Consider the following 19,890-nt stretch of genomic DNA (forward strand, 5'->3'; position numbering starts at 1 on the left):
TTCTAATCTCTGCTCCTCCCACTTCACAAAGTAGTTTTGAGGGCCAAATGACATGATAGAGTACATGAAAGCACCTAGCCAAATATAAAGCACCATATAAACAGTAATTTGGGTTATTGTGTTATCACATCCAGCTGGCGCGCCAAACCCGTATCTTACTGGTGAAATTCAGCTGTTTTCTTGTCATGAAAAGAAGGACCATTAAGATGATCAGACAGAGAGGGGAGAAAGAAAACCAACATTACTTAACTGAGGCTAGAATGCTCTCTTACTGAGAAAGTTACATCATTTTAGACTTCTATGGTAAAGTTTCAATGGTTGCTTTATTTATTAGACATTTACTGGATTCTTCCTATGTGCCTGGGAATAAAAAAGTAACTATAATAAGATTCTTGCTATCAAGGAGCTTAGTGTCCAGTAGAAGGAGATTGACAGGTAATCATACAAGTGCCCTAAAATGCCATAGGGTCAGTGAAAGGTTTTTGCATATGGTGGCCTCAAGTGCAAGCAATAAAATGGTCCATTCTACTTGGTGCCCAGAGGTGCTTTAGAATAGGAACTTCTACCTAAGCTCCTTTCCCTCCTTCATGCAATCTAAAAAACTCCTATTGAGTGTATAACTTGTGCCTGGCCCTGCATACTGGAAGTAAAGCAGCCAGTTAGATAGGCAGACAGAGCCCCTGCCTTCAGGGACCTTATATTTCAGAAGGAGAAACAGAAACCTAAGAGCAAACAGATACATGAAGAACAGGATTTCAGATGGTGACAAGTAAAATAAGGTGATGAATGAGGGAGAAAGATTTAGAGAAATGGGAAAGGCCTTTAGAGTACCTACATTTACAAAAGCAGAAACAAACAGGTGGAGTTCATTTTAAGAATATGCTTTATTTCAGCGAATGCAGTTTACCCTTGAACAGTGCAGAGATTAGGGATGCCAATACCCCACACAATCAAGAATCTGCCTATAACTTTTGACTCTGCCCAAACTTAACTACTGTCCAAAAATGTTAGCATACTGTTGATCAGAAGCCTTACTGATAGCAGAGTTGGTTAACACATATTTTGTATGTTATAAATATTATATAGCACTGTATCCTTACAACAAAATAAGCTAGAGGAAAGAAAATGTTATTAAGAAAATCACAAGGAAGAGAAAATATATTTACTATTCATTAAGTGGAAGTAGATCATCATGAAGGTCTTGATCTTCATCATCTTCATGTTGAGCAGGTTGAGGAGGAGGAGGAGGAAGTGGAGGGTTGGTCTTGCTGTCTCAGGGGTGGCAGAGGCAGAAGAAATTTCACTTATAAGCAGACCTGTGCAGTTCAAACCCATGCTGTTCAAAGGTCAACTGTATATCCAAAATGTTATCACTTCCACATGCAACCAATATAAAAATATTAATGAGACATTTTTTCTTCTTTTTTCATACTCAGTCTTTGAAATCCTGTGTGTATCTTGCACCTAGGGCACATCTCAATGTGTCCTTGCCACTGTGCAAGGGCTCAAAAGCCAGGTGTAGCCACTGGCCACTGTACCCAACAATGCAGCTCCAGCTTCTCCATTAGACCAGGCAAAGTCTCCTCCTTTCTTTATTGCATGGGTGTCTTGTCTCTATTCTTAAACCCCATAAAAGGAATTTTTAAATTTAAATGTAATCTACTAATGCCAACATTACCGGCAATGTGCTCTCATTAATTCCTGTAAGGAATATCCCAGAATTGACCTGTTGGGCATGTTGGAAGGACTGAGTCACAGTGTTGGTAAGCCGTCCCTCACCAGGCAGTCCTTGGGGTAGGGACGGGTCAGGATGGGTGCAGCCTTTCAGAATGGGCACCAGGGAGCCAGCTGTGGGGATGGGCTGGGCTTGCTTTCTCTGTGAAGATCCCTCCTGGGCTGAGACTGGAAAAAAGGAGCTCTTTTTTGTCCTGTAGTGGTCCTCACCCTGGCAAAGAGGAAAATGAAAATGAACACTTTGAAATGCTAATTATTTAATCTCTGCCAATGTTGGCTGCTTCCAGCGGAGCCTCATGCTCATTTGTAAAATGAAACCATTTTAGGAAATAATCCAGGTCGGGAACGTGTGGCCCGAAGGAGGGCCGAAGCAGCCTTCCCTGAACCCCTCAGCCTTCCAGCAGGCTTGCATGTCCTCCCTGTGGGATTAGGCTGCTCTCCTGGCTCCTGCTAAGCATCTCTCATGAAGCCTCTTTAGTTTAGAGAATTTTGCCAGCAGAATGCCATGGGGGTTGAGAGCTCTGATTTTAAGGGCAGAAAGACCTGACGACTTCTGCACTTCCTTCCTGAGAACCAAGCTGCAGTTTTCATGTCTCTAGAATTTTCCTCCCTAGATCTGTTTTGACAATCAGGTGACATCATTTATGTGGTGTGTGTGGCACTGCCGGTGTCCAACTAGTCAGCACTCAGTACATTTTAGCCATTCTTAGTTTTATTGTCATTGTTAAAGAGGGTCTCAGTCAGTTTGAGCTGCTGTAACAGAGTACTATGGTACTCTGGGTGGCTTTCAAACAACAGATATTTATTCTCACAGTTTTGGAGGCTGGAAGTTTGAGACCAGGGTGCAAGCATGGTCAGCTTCTGGTGAGGGCTTGCTTCCAGGTTGCAGACAGTCAACTTCTCCTAGTTTCCACACATAGAGAAAGGAGAGTTAGCAGCTCTCCAGTCTTCTCTTAGAAGGGCACTAATTCCATTCATGTGGGCTCCACCCTTGTGACCTAATTACCTCTCATGATTTAATTATCTCTCTAATTACCTTTAAATGCGATCACGTTGAGATTAGGGTTTCAACATATGAATGAGGGAGGGGGACAAACATTTAGTTCATTGAAGAGGATTGGCAATTGTGTGGTTATTTCTGACACACAATCATTTGTTTTGTTTTTGTTTAGTTTAAATTACTCCTAATTATAGAGAGAAAGAACTCTCGGACAAAATCTCTTCCTTTGGCCCATATAAGCCTGTATTATTCTGCTAGGTCTGCCATAACAAAATACCACATTCTGGGTGAATTAAACCACAGAAATTTATTTTCCCATAGTTCTGTGGGCTGGAAGTCCAAGATCAAGCTGTCTGCAGGGTTGATTTCTCCTGAAGCCTCTCTTCTTGGGTTGCAGATGGCTGCCTAGAATAGCCTAGTCCCTGTGTGCTCATATTCCTGGTATTTTTCTCCTTTTTCTTATAAGGACAGCAGTCCTACTGGATCAGAGCTCTACCCTGATGACCTCATTTGACCTTAATTATCTCCTTAAAGGCCCTTTCTCCAAATGCAGTTATATTGGGGATTAAGGCTTCAACACAATGAATTTTGGTGGTGGTTGTGGGGATACAATTCAGTCACATAACAAAGCCTAATCCCAAGTCTCACATAAAAATTCAAAGTATGGGACAATGCTAACAGAGAATTAAAGAATGACATTGCATTCCTCAGTTCTTTGGAATACACACCTGAGATTTCTCCCCAAATATAATCATGTATATAACAGTGTTTTTCAAACTTCAGGCATTTAACTACCATCTTTATGTTTTACCATACTCACAGTCCCCCACACAATAATTTATTTAGTATCTTTCTTGAAATTGACTTTATATTTCACTTAAATATATTTATTTTAAAAATAAACTTGGATCACTACCCAGAAATGAAAATTTCCTTGCTGTTCATAAATAAAGTGATGATCAACTAAATCAGTGAATAAAAGAAATGACACTGAATTCTTCCTACTGTGTTATTTGACAAACACAAAGCACTTACTAAATGCAGACACTATCTAAGCACTTTATAAACATAATACAGTGTATTCCTCTTCCCTTAAAAATAATAAGGTCACTCTCCTTTGCTTATTTTATTGAGGAAGAAAGTAAGGCACAGGGATGTTAAATAAGTGCCCAACGTCACACAGCTAGGAATCCAGACAGTCTGATTCCACAGCGCTTAACCATTAAATTGTATTTACTGAAAGGCTAATTTCTACAGATTTCATGGTGAAAACACCTGGAGATTATTCCTCTACATTCTCAGGATGAAAGTTTCAAAGTCACATCAAATAAACTAAAAATAATCTTTGATTCCAAGACCAAATCTGAAGAGTCTGGCTAAGAGCTAGATGCCCGACTTCAGGAAAACATTTCAACCAAGGCTTTTCTGACTAGGAAGTCCTTGGGGGGATCCTTTACCCCAGGTGTCTTTTCCTATCAGGCTACAAGAGACACAAGATTGGAAAAGAGAAGCAATTCGGAGGTGGGGGTGGGGAGGCTCATTCATGGCTCTGTCTCTGGGGGCCACGAAAGCATCAATTTACCACATAGCTGAAACAAAACATGATTGAAGGATCCCTGGCAGAAGTCTCCAACTTGCAAAGCCCATTGAACCAATTACCAGAATCATCTTGAGTGCCTCTCTGACCACACTAGGCTCCTGGCAGAACTTTCCTTTCAGATAACTAATTTAGCACCAGATAGCTAATATTGTTCACTTGTGTTGACTTGCACATTCTCTCACACACACACATACACACACACACATAAAATTCATATATTAATTTATCTTTACCACAGTGCTTGAGATTTTATGTGTATACATATATGTGTATATATAATATGTATATGTGTGTATATACATATACGTGTGTGTATATGTATCAAGCACTCCAGTAAAAATAAATTTACGGTGCCAAAATGAGATTATTTCTGTAATGTATGTCATTTTGGCATTGTGAATTTATTTTTACCGGAGTGCTTCACAGGTTATATACATATACACATATATTATTATATGAGTAATATAAATACAATATATCAAATACTTTTAGCCCTAACTCTATCCTAGGAGAAACAAGAAGATAGAATTTGATCTCCTTTCTTCTTTTAGCTCAGCTAAGAGCCCAAGCCAGGCTGTGGCAAAGGAAGTCGTCATTTTAAGATGAAGACAGGTGAGCTCACCCCAGGCCATAGCCCAGCCAGCCCCACATTTGTCCCAGAATCCAGGGTGAGAAAAGCCAGCGATTGGCCATTCCTAGTGGCTCCCACCTGTTCCCAGTCCTGCCACCCGGCAGGTCAAACTAGCAAGAGATCGCGGGCGTTTGACCCCTGGGCCCAGATAACTCTTTCAAACCCCGTGTTCCACGTTGCCACTTTGTCCCGGAAGGCTGCCTTGGAGGTCTGCCCTGGCATTCAGACGGCCATTTGTCCCCTAGCAGGCCCAGCCAGTCGCCTGTTGCTGTCAGCGGGGGACTCGGGCCTGGCAGTTTCATGTCTTAAAAGTAGTTTTGTGCAAATGAGCTCCTCCCAGCCCCCCTGGAGCCCCCACGGCCCACAGGATTTCCAGGCACCGGAGAAAAGAAGCTGGTTTGATTTAAGCACACAGAGAGTTTGGGAGCTGGGGGTGGGGGGGCGGTGTTTATATTTTCTGCCTCCATTAGGATGGGTGGCTGAGGGGTAGGGAAGGTGGGGGCCGAGCAGAGAGAAACTTCATTTATATGTTAATAGTTGCCAGCACCCGGGCTAAACTGACAGAACTATTTCATGGGAAACTGACAAATTTTGTCAGCCAGGCTGTGCGTCCACATCTCAATGGAGCAATAATCTTGATTAGCAAAACAATTGGGGGCCTCCGGGTTCTCTCTCAGGTTACACTTGGCCAATGTGAGGAAGGCTGGGCCTTCAAGCTTGAACACATTTTCAAAAGCCGCCGAGTTTAGGCAAATGAAGGGAACCGTTGTGGTGGGGGCGGGGGGAGGGAGGCAATGGACAAAAGGGGTTAATTTGATTGACCGAATCTTCATAGTCTTATAACAGTCATTTACTTAGCAAGTAATTCCGCAAGAAACCAGTGGCGCCGACAGGAAATTGGAGTGCAGGATCTGTTTGCCCCAGATGTGTGGGAATTTTAGCTGCCTCCTCCCTCCACTTGCCAACCCTGGAAAAAAGATTCGCATCCCCCTTGGGGCCCTAATTACCACATGCAGAATAAGTCACTATCTAAAAATACACACATACACACACACACACACGCACGCTCCACACCCACAAACAGAGTCACTGCAGTTCACTGCCGTTACCTCATCTTGACTCAGGATTGGTCTTCATTTTTATTATTAGTTCATTGTATTGCTAATTAAATCTGGAACATGGTGACTTATTCCCCCTTCTAGGATAGGAACTCGGACCCCTTCAAAAGCTCCGGTTGCTTTATTTTCAGTCCGGCCAACTGGCCCTGTTTCTGTTTGTAAACATACACTCAGGAAGGGCTGCGGTTCCCCCATCTGCCTGGATACCAGGAGAATCCTGGAGAAGAGGCTGTCCCCACTTGGGCGGTGAGTGAGAGGAATACACACAGATTCCACACCTCCCCAGTGGGAAGCTCTTGCCCACTGTTAGACCAATCCTGCTATCATCCATTGCTGAGGCCTCCTGGAAAAGCAATGGTTCAATGCGATGTGATGAATTAATTTATTTTAAGCTTTTTACCTTGAAATAGTTGTAGGCTTACCAACATGGTACAATGAGGTCCTGTGTACCCATTACTCAGCTTCCCCTAAAGATGACATCTCAGGTAATTAGTGTGCATTACCAAAACCAGAAAATGTGTCGGCATAGTACAATTAACTAGACTACAGGCCTTACACAAATGTCCCTTTTTCTTTTGCATGCACTCATTTGTTTTTCTTTTGCTTATCTTTGTGTATCATTCTATGACTCATTTATTTTTTAATGTAGTCACTAAACCAGTCCTGGGATTTCAGAGATGGAAATGTCATGGTAATCACTTCATCCTACCCTTCTCTTCAATCCTCCCCCACCCTTCCAACAGTCACCTCCCTACCCCGCTCTAATCTTGAGTTCCCACAGGAAAACAAAAAACCAAAAAAACAGAAAAACCCCTTAAGAAATCATCAAGCTACTACTCACACACTTCAGACAGGAGACACATTACCTCTTGAGTGAAGCTGACTTTTCTTGTTTGACAGTTCACATGAAGACCCAAATTTTCCCTGTCTCTAGTGGCTCCTCAATGACTCAAACACTACCATGCAACTCTGAATTAAGTCAGTTGAATACAGTAGTCATCAACCTTGGTTGAACCTTCAAATTACCTGCAGAGTTTCTGAACACCCCAGTGACAGAGTGAAACCCAGACCACTTCTATCACAATTTCTGCAGGTGGGACCCAGGCCCCAGTATTGTTTCTAAAGCTTCCCAGTTGATCACTGTACCCAGTTGAGGACTGCTTCATGCCAATCCTTCAAGGAGTTGAAGGTATCCCACATCCCACATAAGTAGGGTTGCCCGATAAAATATAGGGCACCCAGTTAAATTTGAATTTCAGATTTAAAAAAAATCTGGCTGGGCATAGTGGCTCACACCTGTAATCCTAGCACTTTGGGAGGCAGAGGTTGGTGGATCACCTGAGGTCAGGAGTTGAAGACCAGAATTACCAACATGATCAAACCCCATCTCTGCTAAAAATACAAAAATTAGCTGGGTGTGGCAGTGTGTGCCCATATTCCCAGCTACTAGGGAGGCTGAGGAAGGATAATCACTTGAACCCAGGAGGCGGAGGTTGCAGTGAACCAAGATTGCACCACTTCACTCTAGTCTGGGCGACAGAGCAACTCTGTCTCAAAAAAAAAAAAAAAAAAAAATCCAACATTTTAGTGTAAGTATATTCCAAATGTTGCACAAGACATATTTATACTAAAAGTATTCATTGTTTATCTGAAATTCAAATTTAACTGAGTGTCCCATATTTTTATTTGCTAAATTTGGCAACCCAACACACTAACCTTCTCCTCTCCAGGCTAAACATCCTTATTTTGGCATCTAACATGTTTCCAAAACACTTCACCAGTCTGTCACCCTCTAGAGTAATGAACTGGGGTTTTGCACTTGCTTTTTGAGAGTGGCTCCAGTGATTGGTTCCTTAGTTTTGACCTCCTATATTAGATCTTTGTACCTTGAGACTGGTGTGGGACTTTTCTGCACAATAGACTTCTGTGGGCTCTTTCTTTCCTTGGTCCTGGGTCTTTCTAGGCACCAAATGTGGGAGAGTGAGGAGTTACCCAGGCAGCTCCTTATTCCTTGGATAATGTGATCCACATCAGGGTACATGTTATAGCTTCTCAAAGTGTGATTCTTGGATAAGAAGTATCAGGATCACCTGGGAGCTTGTTAGTGTAGGGGAGGACAAATTTGCCCCCTACACTCTTAGGTTCAATTACTGGGGGCCTGTGAATTAAACAACAACAGACAGATAATATACAAGAGAAAATACACACATTTTGCTTAATTTAATTTAATTTTAATTGCTATTTATGTATGTATGTATTTATTTATTTATTTTGAGACAGGGTCTCACTCTGTCACCCAGGCTGGAGTGCAGTGGCACAATCATGGTGATAGGGAGAGGAGGCAGAGAAATTCTGGGCAGACAGGGGCAGGTCCCCGCTGAAGCCCCACCTTTGAGCCAAAGGCCTGAGACTGAGGCCCACAGTGAGAACTTATATCCCTGTTTTCCCGCTTAAATGTTGCCTTTTCCTAAGCCACACATGGCCCTACTCTGCCCCATCCTGTGCCTATAAAGACCCCAGCCTGAGCCGGCAGAGAGGAGAAGCAGCTGGATGTCAGAGACTATGGCTGGCCATTGGAGAGAAGTGGCTTGACTTCAGAGGGACAGCTTGATGGTGTAACTTTGCAGAAGAATCCAACTGGAGATGGCTGGACTTCAGGGGAAGATTACCTACCACCCCTCATCCTCTTTTCAGCTCTCCTTCCCACTAAGAGCCACTTTCCTCAGCAATAAAATCCCTCACATTTACCATCCTTCAATTCGCTCATGAGACCTCATTTTTCCTGGACGCTGAACTAGAGCTCAGGGGCCACATGTGTGGATACAAAAGGCTGCCATACTGGCCCTTTGCCCTCACTGGCGGAGAGCAGCCGTGGGCCCACCAAGCTGTTAACACTTAAGCTGTCCGTGGATGGCAAAGCTAAAAAGAGCACTGTAACATACTCTCTGGGGCTTCAGGGGTCACAGGAACCCCACATGGATGCTGCCATGGGACATGCACAGTATTCACTCCTGCTGGCATCCAAAAGTGCTCACTCCATCTCCTGCACCTGCTCACCTGCACGCTTCCTCCCATGAAGGGTGGAATGCAGCAGGTCTGAGTGGAGTTTGATCTGGCTGGTGCCAGTTCCCACCTAGTTTGCTCAAGTGCTCCTTCCCGCAAGGAGTTGACAGCAGTGGGCTGAGTGAATGAGGCACCCCATCACAAGTCTTGTGAAGGTGTCAGGGAAATATCCTGCTTCAATGGCTAACTGCAGCCTCAACCTCTTGGGCTCAGGTGATCTTCCCACCTTAGCCTCTGGAGTAGCTGGGACTGCAGTACAGGCAGACACCACCATGCCTGATTTTTGTATTTTTTGTAGAGATAGAGCTTCACAATATTGCTGAGGCTGTTCTCCAATTCCTGGCCTCAAGCAGTCCAACTGCCTTAGCCTCTCAAAGTGCTATGATTATAGGCATAAGCCACCAGGCCTGGCCTAGAAAATATACAAATGTTATTGACATGTGCAGAACATACACCTGGGAGAACTCAGTGATGAGAAACTCAAAGGAGTGGTTAGAATTTGGAGGTCTGTATACCTAAATTAGCAGGTCAAGGGAGAAGGGAGAAGGGGCATTTATGGAAAAGCAAGTGACTTTTTGGAAAGATAAATAGACCCTAAGGAGAATAAATGGGAGATATGACAGTCTTGTGGCAATGTCTGTTTGGGTGTGGTGCCAGCTTTTCCTCTCCAAGAAAAGAATATTAGAATTACTCCTAAGGGAGGGACTTATGACAATTAAGTTTTTTGGGAAAGGCTTTGCTTTTATACAGATAAGGAATTTCGGATCTAAAATGTCTTCAGCCCTAAAAGATTCTTATGCCAAAATAGCATATTTTGGGGTTGCATAGCTTGATCTTCTTCATTAAAAATGCAGAATAGCAGGCCCCACCCCAGACCCACTGAATCAGAATCTGCAGTTTATCTAGATCCTCAGGTGATTCTCATTCACATTAACCTTTGACAAGCACAGTCCTAACTACAGCTTTTGTAAATGCAGCTTGTAACACATAGTGACTCTTGTTATTTAAGAAAGTCTTGATTTGTCTTAAATATATGGGTTTTATGGGGTATATAGACCCTGTGGGTATGTGTAGGCTTCCTGCAAGAGGTGAGCATTTTTCACTGCACTCATCTGGGGAAAGGAAGCAGAAAACAGATGTCTTAGCCTGTCTCTGTTGCTATAACAAAATACCTTAGGCTGGGTAATGTATAAACAATAGAAACCTATATTGCCTACAGTTCTGGAGGCTAGGAGGTTCAAGATCAAGGTGCCAGCAGATTCAATGTCTGGTAAAGGCTCTCTCTCTGCTTCCATGATGGCACCTGGTTGCTGCACCCTTTGGAGGGGACAAACATTGTGTCTTTACAAGGTAGAAGGGACAGAACGGCCAGGAGGCTCTTTGAAGCTTCCTTTATGAGAATATTAATCCCAACATGAGAGTGAAACCTTCATGACTTTATCATTTCCCAAAAGGCCCCACTCCTTAATATTTTTGTAGGACTTTCTCCTTAGTTTAGCTAAAAATAGGGTCCTAGTCCCATGACCATGAAAAATTAGGCTCATAGACACTTTGAGGTTTGAGAAGGGCAGGGTGCATTGGGTGAAAAGGAAAAAAAAAATGGGAAATGAGGACTCTCAGCAAAACCAGAGTCCTGCTAGTGGGCTTCCTGCCTCTCAGATTGAATCCCAGCTTCCACCCACAAACAGGAGAGGCCAGGCTCCTGCCCCCTACAAATGGTATGAACTTCCATGGCTCCACCCCAGTGCACACTACTCCCAGTGCACAGGCCAGTCAGAGGTTCTCCTGGGACCACTTTATACTTGGCTGTCTCAGTACCATCACCTTGGGGCTTATGTTCCAACAGATGAATTTTGGAGGGACACACATATTCAAACCACAGCAATAGGAATGCGAGAGATGGATCTTGGGTCAGCAGGAGCAGGAACTCCAGTCTATCTTTGGCCTTGATCTTGCATTCTCATGTGGTAGAAGGGAGCTCTGACAAGGTAGTCAATGGTACCTCCAGGGGATAAGGAACCAGGAGGAGCTGCTTACAATGAGAATTTGCCAATCTGAACAAGCCAGGTAGCCTTATTCCCTGGCTCTCTCTGTGTTTATTTTTCCCACCTCATCTTAGAGCTATGAGGAATTACAGGAAGGGTTTGTCCACAACTAGGAGACAGAAACAGTGGTCAGTAGCATCCCCTCTCACCTCAACCCAGGCCAGTGTGGAGTTTACAGAAACACTCAGGAATAACCACCAGAAAAAAGTAATGCTCAGGTATAAGAGTCCCAGCTGCAAAGCTTCACCCTCCATCCTCACGTAGAGAGTCTCCCGTCACTTGCTAACATTGAAAAAACAGTTTTATTTTATGATGGAAGGTGGCAATTTTCATAAGGTTCTTGAAAACTTTTACAGTTAACTCCTGGGAAATATAGACTTGGAGTCATCTTTTCTATTTCCCCAGAAGCTGAATTCGGTTCTAAGAAATAGGAAGGTCCCCAAAGTATACTTGCATGTAATTTGCATTTATATTCTCTACATCCTCTGGCTTTAAGGTGGAGGAAATAGCACATCACTCTTTCCAAAATTTATGCTTCATCTTTTTTAATTAATAAAGGCCAGCAGTCTTTATTGTTCAGCATTTGAGGCCAACACTCCAAATTGCAAATCGTCACATATCAGGTGGATGTATTAATTCAACCTAAGTTTTCCTTTCTTGTTTCCCTTGTTTTCTACTTTATCAGATTCTAACATGCTAAAGTTTGAAGAGATCTTAGAAACCATTGAATTCAGGGGATGATGAAAAGATCTTCTTTTGATTCAACTGTGGTAGAATGAAGATTGTGTTAAGAGGAATTTGAGACTATGTCTCAGCTTAGCAGAATATAAAAAAATGCTGTGATTGATTAGTGATGTCTGCATGGGCAAGCAGTGTGGAAGTGGCAACTCCATGCCAGGCATTGACCAGTGCAAAGCGGGGCCCATCCCTCATTTTACAGATGAGGAACCTGAGTACTAGAGAATGGAAGTGATTTAAGCTCATATAGAAAGCCATTAGCACAGCCAAGATGTTGATCTCTTTACTTCAATCTATTTCCATTATGCAACTGTAGGCCTCTAGTATCCTGTTTGGTCATCTGCACTACAGGTTAATTGCTAAAACTCTTATTTTCTTGGTATCTTATAGATACAAAAATAAGCAGAGAGTAACCTCCAACTGTCAATCCACTGAGCACACATAGTAAAAACTCAAAACTTTTTGAATGGATTAGGAAAATGATCTTTGTACACATACTAATATCACAAAATAAGTGGGTCATGGGTTAAATTTTCAGGAACATGTTTATAATGGTGCTAATGATTTTAAAGGTACACATTTAAGAATGAATTATTTATCATTATTTTGCTTCATATACAGAAGAACACTCTGAATCCCAAACATCTGACTTAAAATTGCATGCCACTAATCACAAAGAAGAGTACCAGATGAGGAAATATAAATAAACAGTACAAATCTTTCTCCACTTTTATGAAAACAGCTCAAAGAGCAGGCTGTAAGAGAGGCAGGTGAACGATGACTTGTTTGTTCGGTTTTTTTTAATTTAAAGAAACAAGCTGCTGTTTTCATGTAACGCAGAGCTGTGGATTTTGTAGGAAGGCATGATCAATACATAGTAATGTTGAGATTAATTAGTTAATTATTTTTATTATTGATTATTATGTATTCTACTCATTTTCCCCTGGAAAGAGAACTTTTTTTTAACAAAGCTGGTTCTCCAAAGGCTGAAGGAACTTAACAGCCACTTTTGCACTGGGTTGGAAGCTATGGCAAGAATCAAATTTATCCTTCCAATATCCTTTCATAATAAGAAAAGTTTGATCTTGGCACATTGTTCCCCAGCCAAAAACCGCATTTCCCAATTCCCTTTGCTGCTAGTTGTGGCTATGCAGCCAGGTTCTGGTTGATGGGAAATGAGAACTGATGTGTGCAACTTATTCCTCACAACTTTAAAAGGGAAAGAGTGTGCTCTCTTTCCTCAAATTCCTTTCTCCCTTTCTCTCAGTGAAATGTAGATGTTGCAGGAAGAATTAGGATGGCAGCTATCTCAACCATCAAGAAGGAAGCTGCATGTCAGGTTGAGAGACAGTAGAATGAGTTTGTGTCCCTGACGTCATTGAGGTACCATAAGCCACTGGACCATTTGGAGGAAGAAACTATGATCTTGTATAAGCCACTGCATTTGGGGAGTTATTATTGGCAGAAGCTGAGCATGGATTGGTTACTACATCTGAGGAGCATTTATTGCACCATTTTGAATGCAGGTATTTTTTAAGGTCTCTTAATGTTAGAGTAGCAGAGAGCCAGAAATGAGCAGGGAAGGGAGCCCCTGGGAACAGAAGTCCTGGAGATGATGCCCACCTACTGACAGCAAAAGACAGTGGCTACATTGGCTACTTCTGGCCTTGTGGTTGGGCTCCTCTGGCTCTAGAGGGGACTTATCAGGCCCTAGCCACAGATAACCATGCTAGGAATTTTCTCTGCTGATAAGCATGCACACTCCTCCAAAAACTCGCCCTAGAGCAGCCTTTTGCTCATTATAATAGTAAAAACTACACCCCTGGGTGGAGATTTTACATGCTAATGAGACATGTGTACTAGCAATGTATAATCACAGAGCACACACACCCAAAGGGACCTCCCAAAATATGGTTGCAAGTGACACCTCCTCGTGCCCCTTCATGAATAATCATGTAAGATTCTCCTAAAGAGAGGCCCCCAGCACTGATTGCTGTTGGCTCATTCTTTCCAGTGGCCTGTGGCTCATTCTTTTGAGCAGCCTGCTCCACCTTGTCTTTCAGGGTGTACTGTCTTTTTAAATAAAACACTGCTACTATTATACTATTTTTCCAGCCAGAACAGTCCAAAGCTTTTTCCACTCCTCTCCAGGAATGTACTTTGTCTTCCTTCAATAAACTCTGCTACTTAACCATTGCTATGTGTCTCTTGGTTGAATTCTTTCTTCCAAATTAGACAAACACCAAGGATTCCTGCACTTCTTGGTAACATGTAGATACTCCTAACCCACGTTCATGTTTCCAATAATTTGGAAGCATCAGATCATGATCCACTATCTTCTAGGTACCTACACCATATGAGTTATACATTGAAAATCTTCATTCATTGAAAATTTCTCAATAGGAGAAATTGAGAGGCAGCCCTTCACTGTCACTAATCAGTTCCTTTTATCCCCAGGTTGAAGGTTGTTAGTGATTTTCCATTGTGCTTAGACTAAAGCCCAATTCCTTACATGGCCTTGAAAGCTGTGATTTTGTCCCTCCCTACCTTCCCACCATCACCTCCTATCACTCCCCTCTTACCCATCCTCTCTGCTCCAATGCTGTGGCCTTTTTCATTTCATAAATGAGACTTGGCAGTTCCTTCAATGTGGCCTTCTATTCCCTAAGATCTCCCCATGGCTGGCTGTATCTTCCCTTCAATGGCTGACTTAAAAGGTCAACTCTTCAGAGAGCGAACTTACGTGAAGTCCCATCTAAAATCCATCTGAAGTGCCCCTTCATTTCTCTTTCCTTCATTTTTTTCCCCCATTTTTACCGTAGAGTTATCACCAACAAAAATTGTCTGATTGGTTCATTTTCTTGGTGTCTTGTATTAGTCAGGGTTTTCCAGAGGGACAGAACAAATAGGATCTGTGTATATATAAAAGGGGATTTATTATGGAGAATTTGCTCACATGATTACAAGGCAAAGTCACATAATCGGCTGTCTAAAACCTGGGGAAAGAGAAAAGCTGGTAGTGGCTTGGTCCAAGACCAAGAGAATCAAAACCAATGAAGCCAGCAATGCAGCCTTCAGTCTGAAGCTAAAGGCCTGAGAGTCCCCAGCAAACCACTGGTGCAAGTACCAGAGTCCAAAGGCCAAAGAATCTGGAGTCTAATGTCTAAGGGCAGGAGGAGCAGAAGCAAGCATCCAGCACAGGAAGAAGAGGGAGCCAGAAGACCCAGCAAGCAAGGACATCCCACCTTTCTCCGCCTGCTTTGGTCTAGCTACACTGGCAGCTGATTGGATGGTGCCCACCCACATTGAGGGTGGGTCTACCTCTTCAATGACTCAAATGCCAAACTCCTCTAGCAACAGCCTCCCAGACACACCCAGAAACAATACTTTGCCAGCCATATAGGCATTGTTCAATCCAATCCCATTGATCTATCACACATCTCTTTCTCCTATGGGAATGTCAGCTCTGTAATAGTATGGCTTACTATCCCAGTGTCTATGAAAGTGCCAGCACATAGTAGGTGCTCAATAAATATTCATTGAATAATTACAGACTGAACCCTTATGAGGTAGGTACCATTGTTGTCCACAGTGGACAGTTGAAGATAGGAAGGGAGGTTCACAGAGCTCTCTCAGAGCCTGGCGTGAGAGCACTGACTCAATGTACTGCCCTGTTCTGTAGACACTAGGCTCTTTCCTTCTAGGAACTAATCTAGATTCCTTGAAATTATCTGTCAGTGGCTTGCCTATATTACAGTCTCCATGAATGTCTATTAATTTACAAGGTGAATCCACTAATGGGGCAGTCAGACATCATAATACATTTACATATTCAAATATAAAGGCAGACAGCTGTGGCCAACTCTTTTTTCTGGCTATTTTGCATCTGAGTGTGGAAAAAAAATATGTTTTTGAACTTGGCTTTTGAGTCAGACTTGGCTGCTGATGATAAATGGCAAAGCAATTCTGATCTTATCTGGACAGTTTTTCCATGAAATATAAAGGGAGAAAGAAGCCAGAATAAAGATCTGAAATAAATATATTGACAGAATTCAAAGAAAAGATAATAGATTTACTCATGTTCCTGGCACGATTGGTTAGTGGGAAAGGAGGCTGGCCTCGCCAGAACTGTGTTTGGTTATAGATTAATAATCCAAGGTACAAATGGTTCCGGACAATTTAGAGAAAACATAAACTACAATATTCAACAAACTGGAGTTCAAAGGTTTCTGGAATTTGCTAACTGTTCTAGGTCATACATTTTTCAAAAGTGATGACACAATATGGAGTTTTTGAACTTTGCAACACAAATAGCAAGTAGGTTTTTGCCTGAATCTCAATAAAGAATTGTGCAACCATTATTAAAAAAAAAAAAAAAGAAAGAAAGAAAGAAAGAAAAGGAAGGCAGGGAGGAGGAAGAAACAAAGCAGAAAGGTTAGAAAATGCCAACTGTCAAGTTACTGAAAATCGAAGAATAATCTCATAATTCTACTGTAGGAAGTGTGCTTTTAGTTCATATTCTGTGTTGCATGGTGGTTATAAGCATGGTTTCCGGGTCACTCTGCAGATCCCCATCTGCCTCTGATCCTTATTGGCTGTATAATCTGGGACAAGTGATGAAGCTCATTTGATAGAAATATTGTTTATGTCCTATGAGCTATGCCAGGCACATTTAACTTTTTCCTGAATCCACTCTTACTGCTCCAGTCTGTTCTCTATGTTACAGTAAGAGAGTTACCTTTATAATACAGATAAAGTCATGCCTCGATGTCTTTGCATAAAGATGAAGACCACAGTTCTTACTCTTCCTCTGTCACAGTCTACTCAGGTACCTCCTTGTTCTCTGTGCTCCAGCCACACTGGGCCTCTCCAATTTCCTTCAGTATGCCATACTTCCTGCCTCAGGGTCTTGGCAACTGCTCTTCCCTCTACCTAGAATTCCCTTTCTCATCCTTTTGATTCCAACTGAATTACAAAGTCTTCAGAGAATGGTCCTTCTCCATCTTTCTGACCTGCTCCTTTCTTGCATGTACACAGGCGAACTTTGACAGTGATTTGTCAAACCAGTGGGTATTGTCCACTCTCCAACTAGACTGGGGGACAGAAGTGGCTTCTGACTTCGTCACTACCTCCCTACCACTTAGCACAAAGCCTTGCACATTGACAAGCACTCAACAACCACTGCAAGATTGAAGAGAATGAATGCATCAAGGCCTCAGCTGGTCCAGGTCCTCATCTGTGAATGCTGGGAAGACATTACATTTCTCATAGGTTCACAGAGAAGATTGAATGAGAGAAAAGTTTGCAAGGGCTTGTAAACCATGAAGGGCAATACCTGAGTAAGGGATGACTACAATTTGTAGATATCTGCTGATGACCATTTCAATTGCAAGTGATCCGAAATGTAACTCAAATTAATGGGTTTAGTCTGAAAAAGGGAATTCTTTGGCATACACAACAGACTAGACTGGACAAGAAAGGTAGGATTCAGGTGCTGAAATGGCATCATCTGAATTCTCTCTCTCTCTCTTTCTCTCTCTCTCCTTTGTGCATTTCCCTCTCTGCTTTCCTACGTTCAATTATTGGCCGGGCTTTCCCATTGTGATGATGACCAATAGATTCAGGTTACATTACGTTGTACCAGCCTAGCACTCCCAGGGCAGAGAGAGAGCCCTTTTCTCTAAAGTTTCAGCAAAGATCTATGAAAAATTGTCTTTGGCTCACCTTAAGCACAAGACCTCTCTGAGTTGGTCACTCTGGAGAGGGGGATGCACTGAGAGAAGGGCCAGGTCTAGGTTACACAACACCTTCAGATCTTATGGATGGCATTAGTCACCAGGAACTCCATGGACTGAGAAAAGGAAAGTGCAAAAGAAAAGTGAAGGTTTGTGCAAAAGAAAAGTGAGTTCTATTAACAAAAGCAGAAACAAATGCAGACTGGAGAAATCAACAAGCATCCTCTAGGGAGACTCACCAGTTCAAATGAAGGAATTTTTTTTTTTTTTGAGACTGAGTCTTACTCTGTCACCCAGGCTGGAGTCCAGTGGTGCGATCTCGGCTCACTGCAACCTCCACCTCCCAGGTTCAAGCGATTCTCCTGCCTCAGCCTCCAGTAGCTGAAATTAGCCACCACGCCTGGCTAATTTTTGTATTTTTAGTAGAGACGGGGTTTCACCATGTTGGCCAGGCTGGTCTTGAACTCCTGACCTCAAATGATCCACCCGTCTCAGCCTCCCAAAGTGCTGGGATTACAGGCATGAACCACAGTGCTGGCCAAATGAAGGAATTTTTGGCTCCCATCTCCTCATTCTAATCTTATTGTGTCAGTTGAGTTCTGTCTTTTCTCCCACATGGTGGAAAGGCAATGCAAATCATATTCCACAGCCATCTTCACAAAAAATAACATTGCTTGGGGAGGTCTTGCTCTGAGTTGGGAAGAAGGAGGTAGGGGAGGTGTACAGGAGAAAGCAAGTGAAGTGATTCGGTCCTCTGTTTATTGAAGCGGGTAAGATCAGAGTAGTCACATTCATCTCATACATCTGAATCCCCATAAAAGATAAGGTAAACCCTGTAAGAAGAAAAATGCCCCAGGCCCTCAAGTTTGGGGTTCCTAGGAAACAAGCATATTAGGGAACTCACTGGTGTTAATGAAAGAAAGAAATACCACCAAGCATTTTTAGACAGTTGACTTTGTCATTCATTACCAGTGTGATAGTGAATAAGTGTGGCACATGCTGATGGATAGCTGAGCCAATCCCTGTTCAACCTCCTTTTTCCAAGGGAGGAAGCTGTGGCCAATGAAATGTAAGGAAAAGTCACTGGGTGGGGATTCTGGAGCTACAGCAACCATTTTGTAATAATGAAAGTGAACGGCACACACAAAGTCTTTATGTAAAATCAAGAGGGTTTTTTGTTCGTCTGTTTGTTTGTTTGGGGTTTTAGTGTTTCCATGCTGGCTTAACTAGCTAGATAATGGCTATCAGTGTTACATATAATAACATTGATTTGCACACCACTTTCTGGTTCCTTTTCCATTTTCTCAAACTGGTGGGAGCCGTTTTTTGAGTGTGGAGTGATCATTTAAAACAAGCTTGTCCAACTCGGGACCTGTGAGCCACATGTGGCCCAGGATGGCTTTGAATGCAACTCAACACAAATTTGTAAAGTTTCTTAAAACACTATGAGATTTTCTTGAAATTTGTTTCCTTTTTTGATTAGTTCATCAGCTATCAGTAGTGTTAGGGTATTTTATGTGTGGCCCAGGACAATTCTTCCTCTTCCAATATGGCGCAGGGGAGCCAAAATATTGGACACCCCTGATTTAAAATAAAGATCTTTGCTCCATTCAAATTCTAATTTTGTAATACATTTAAAAAAACTTATTATTACTGTTTGGGGCCTGAATCTTTTAAAAAATGTTTCGTGGTAATTTGAGGAAACTTTCCTATGAAACTTTGCTACATTTCTTGAACATTCACTTTGTTTTGGAAGTTGCCAAATTGTATTACTGTCTATAAAGAAAAAAATGTCTAAGCTGGGTGCAGTGGCTCGCACCTGTAATCTTAACACTTTGGGAGGCTGAGGTGGGTGGATCATTTGAGCTCAGGGGTTTGAGACCAGCCTGGACAGCATAGTGAGACCCCAGCTTTCCAAAAAAAAAAAAAAATACAAAAATTAGCCAGGCATGGTGGTGTGTTCCTGTAGTCCAACTATTTGGGAGGCTGAGGTGGGATGATTGCTTCAGCCCAGAAGGTCAAGTCTGTAGTGAGCCATGAATGCACCACTGCACTCCAGCCTGAGTAACAGAGAGATCCTGTCTCAAAAAAAAAAAAAAAAAAAAAAATCTCTGAAAAGATTATGCTTGGTGTTTTCCTTAGCAGTCACGCAATTCCAGTTATCATATTTTCATGGTGAAGTTAGAAAATAAAAGAGAGTTATATTTCTAGCTGTAGAAACTATAT

At 42.4% G+C, this 19,890-nt stretch overlaps 1 long non-coding RNA gene across 1 annotated transcript in view; it reads right to left on the reverse strand.

Moving 5' to 3' along the window:
- Positions 1–897: 897 nt before the first annotated feature.
- Positions 898–19,890, reverse strand: part of LOC134808815 (uncharacterized) — a 137,436-nt gene continuing 118,443 nt past the window's right edge. The window contains exon 3 of the long non-coding RNA XR_010152618.1: positions 898–1,945. This is a non-coding gene — a long non-coding RNA (uncharacterized LOC134808815). The remainder of the gene's footprint in view (positions 1,946–19,890) is intronic.

This window comes from Pan troglodytes, chromosome 18 (genome assembly GCF_028858775.2).
Source record: "Pan troglodytes isolate AG18354 chromosome 18, NHGRI_mPanTro3-v2.0_pri, whole genome shotgun sequence".
NCBI classification, from domain to species: domain Eukaryota; kingdom Metazoa; phylum Chordata; class Mammalia; order Primates; family Hominidae; genus Pan; species Pan troglodytes.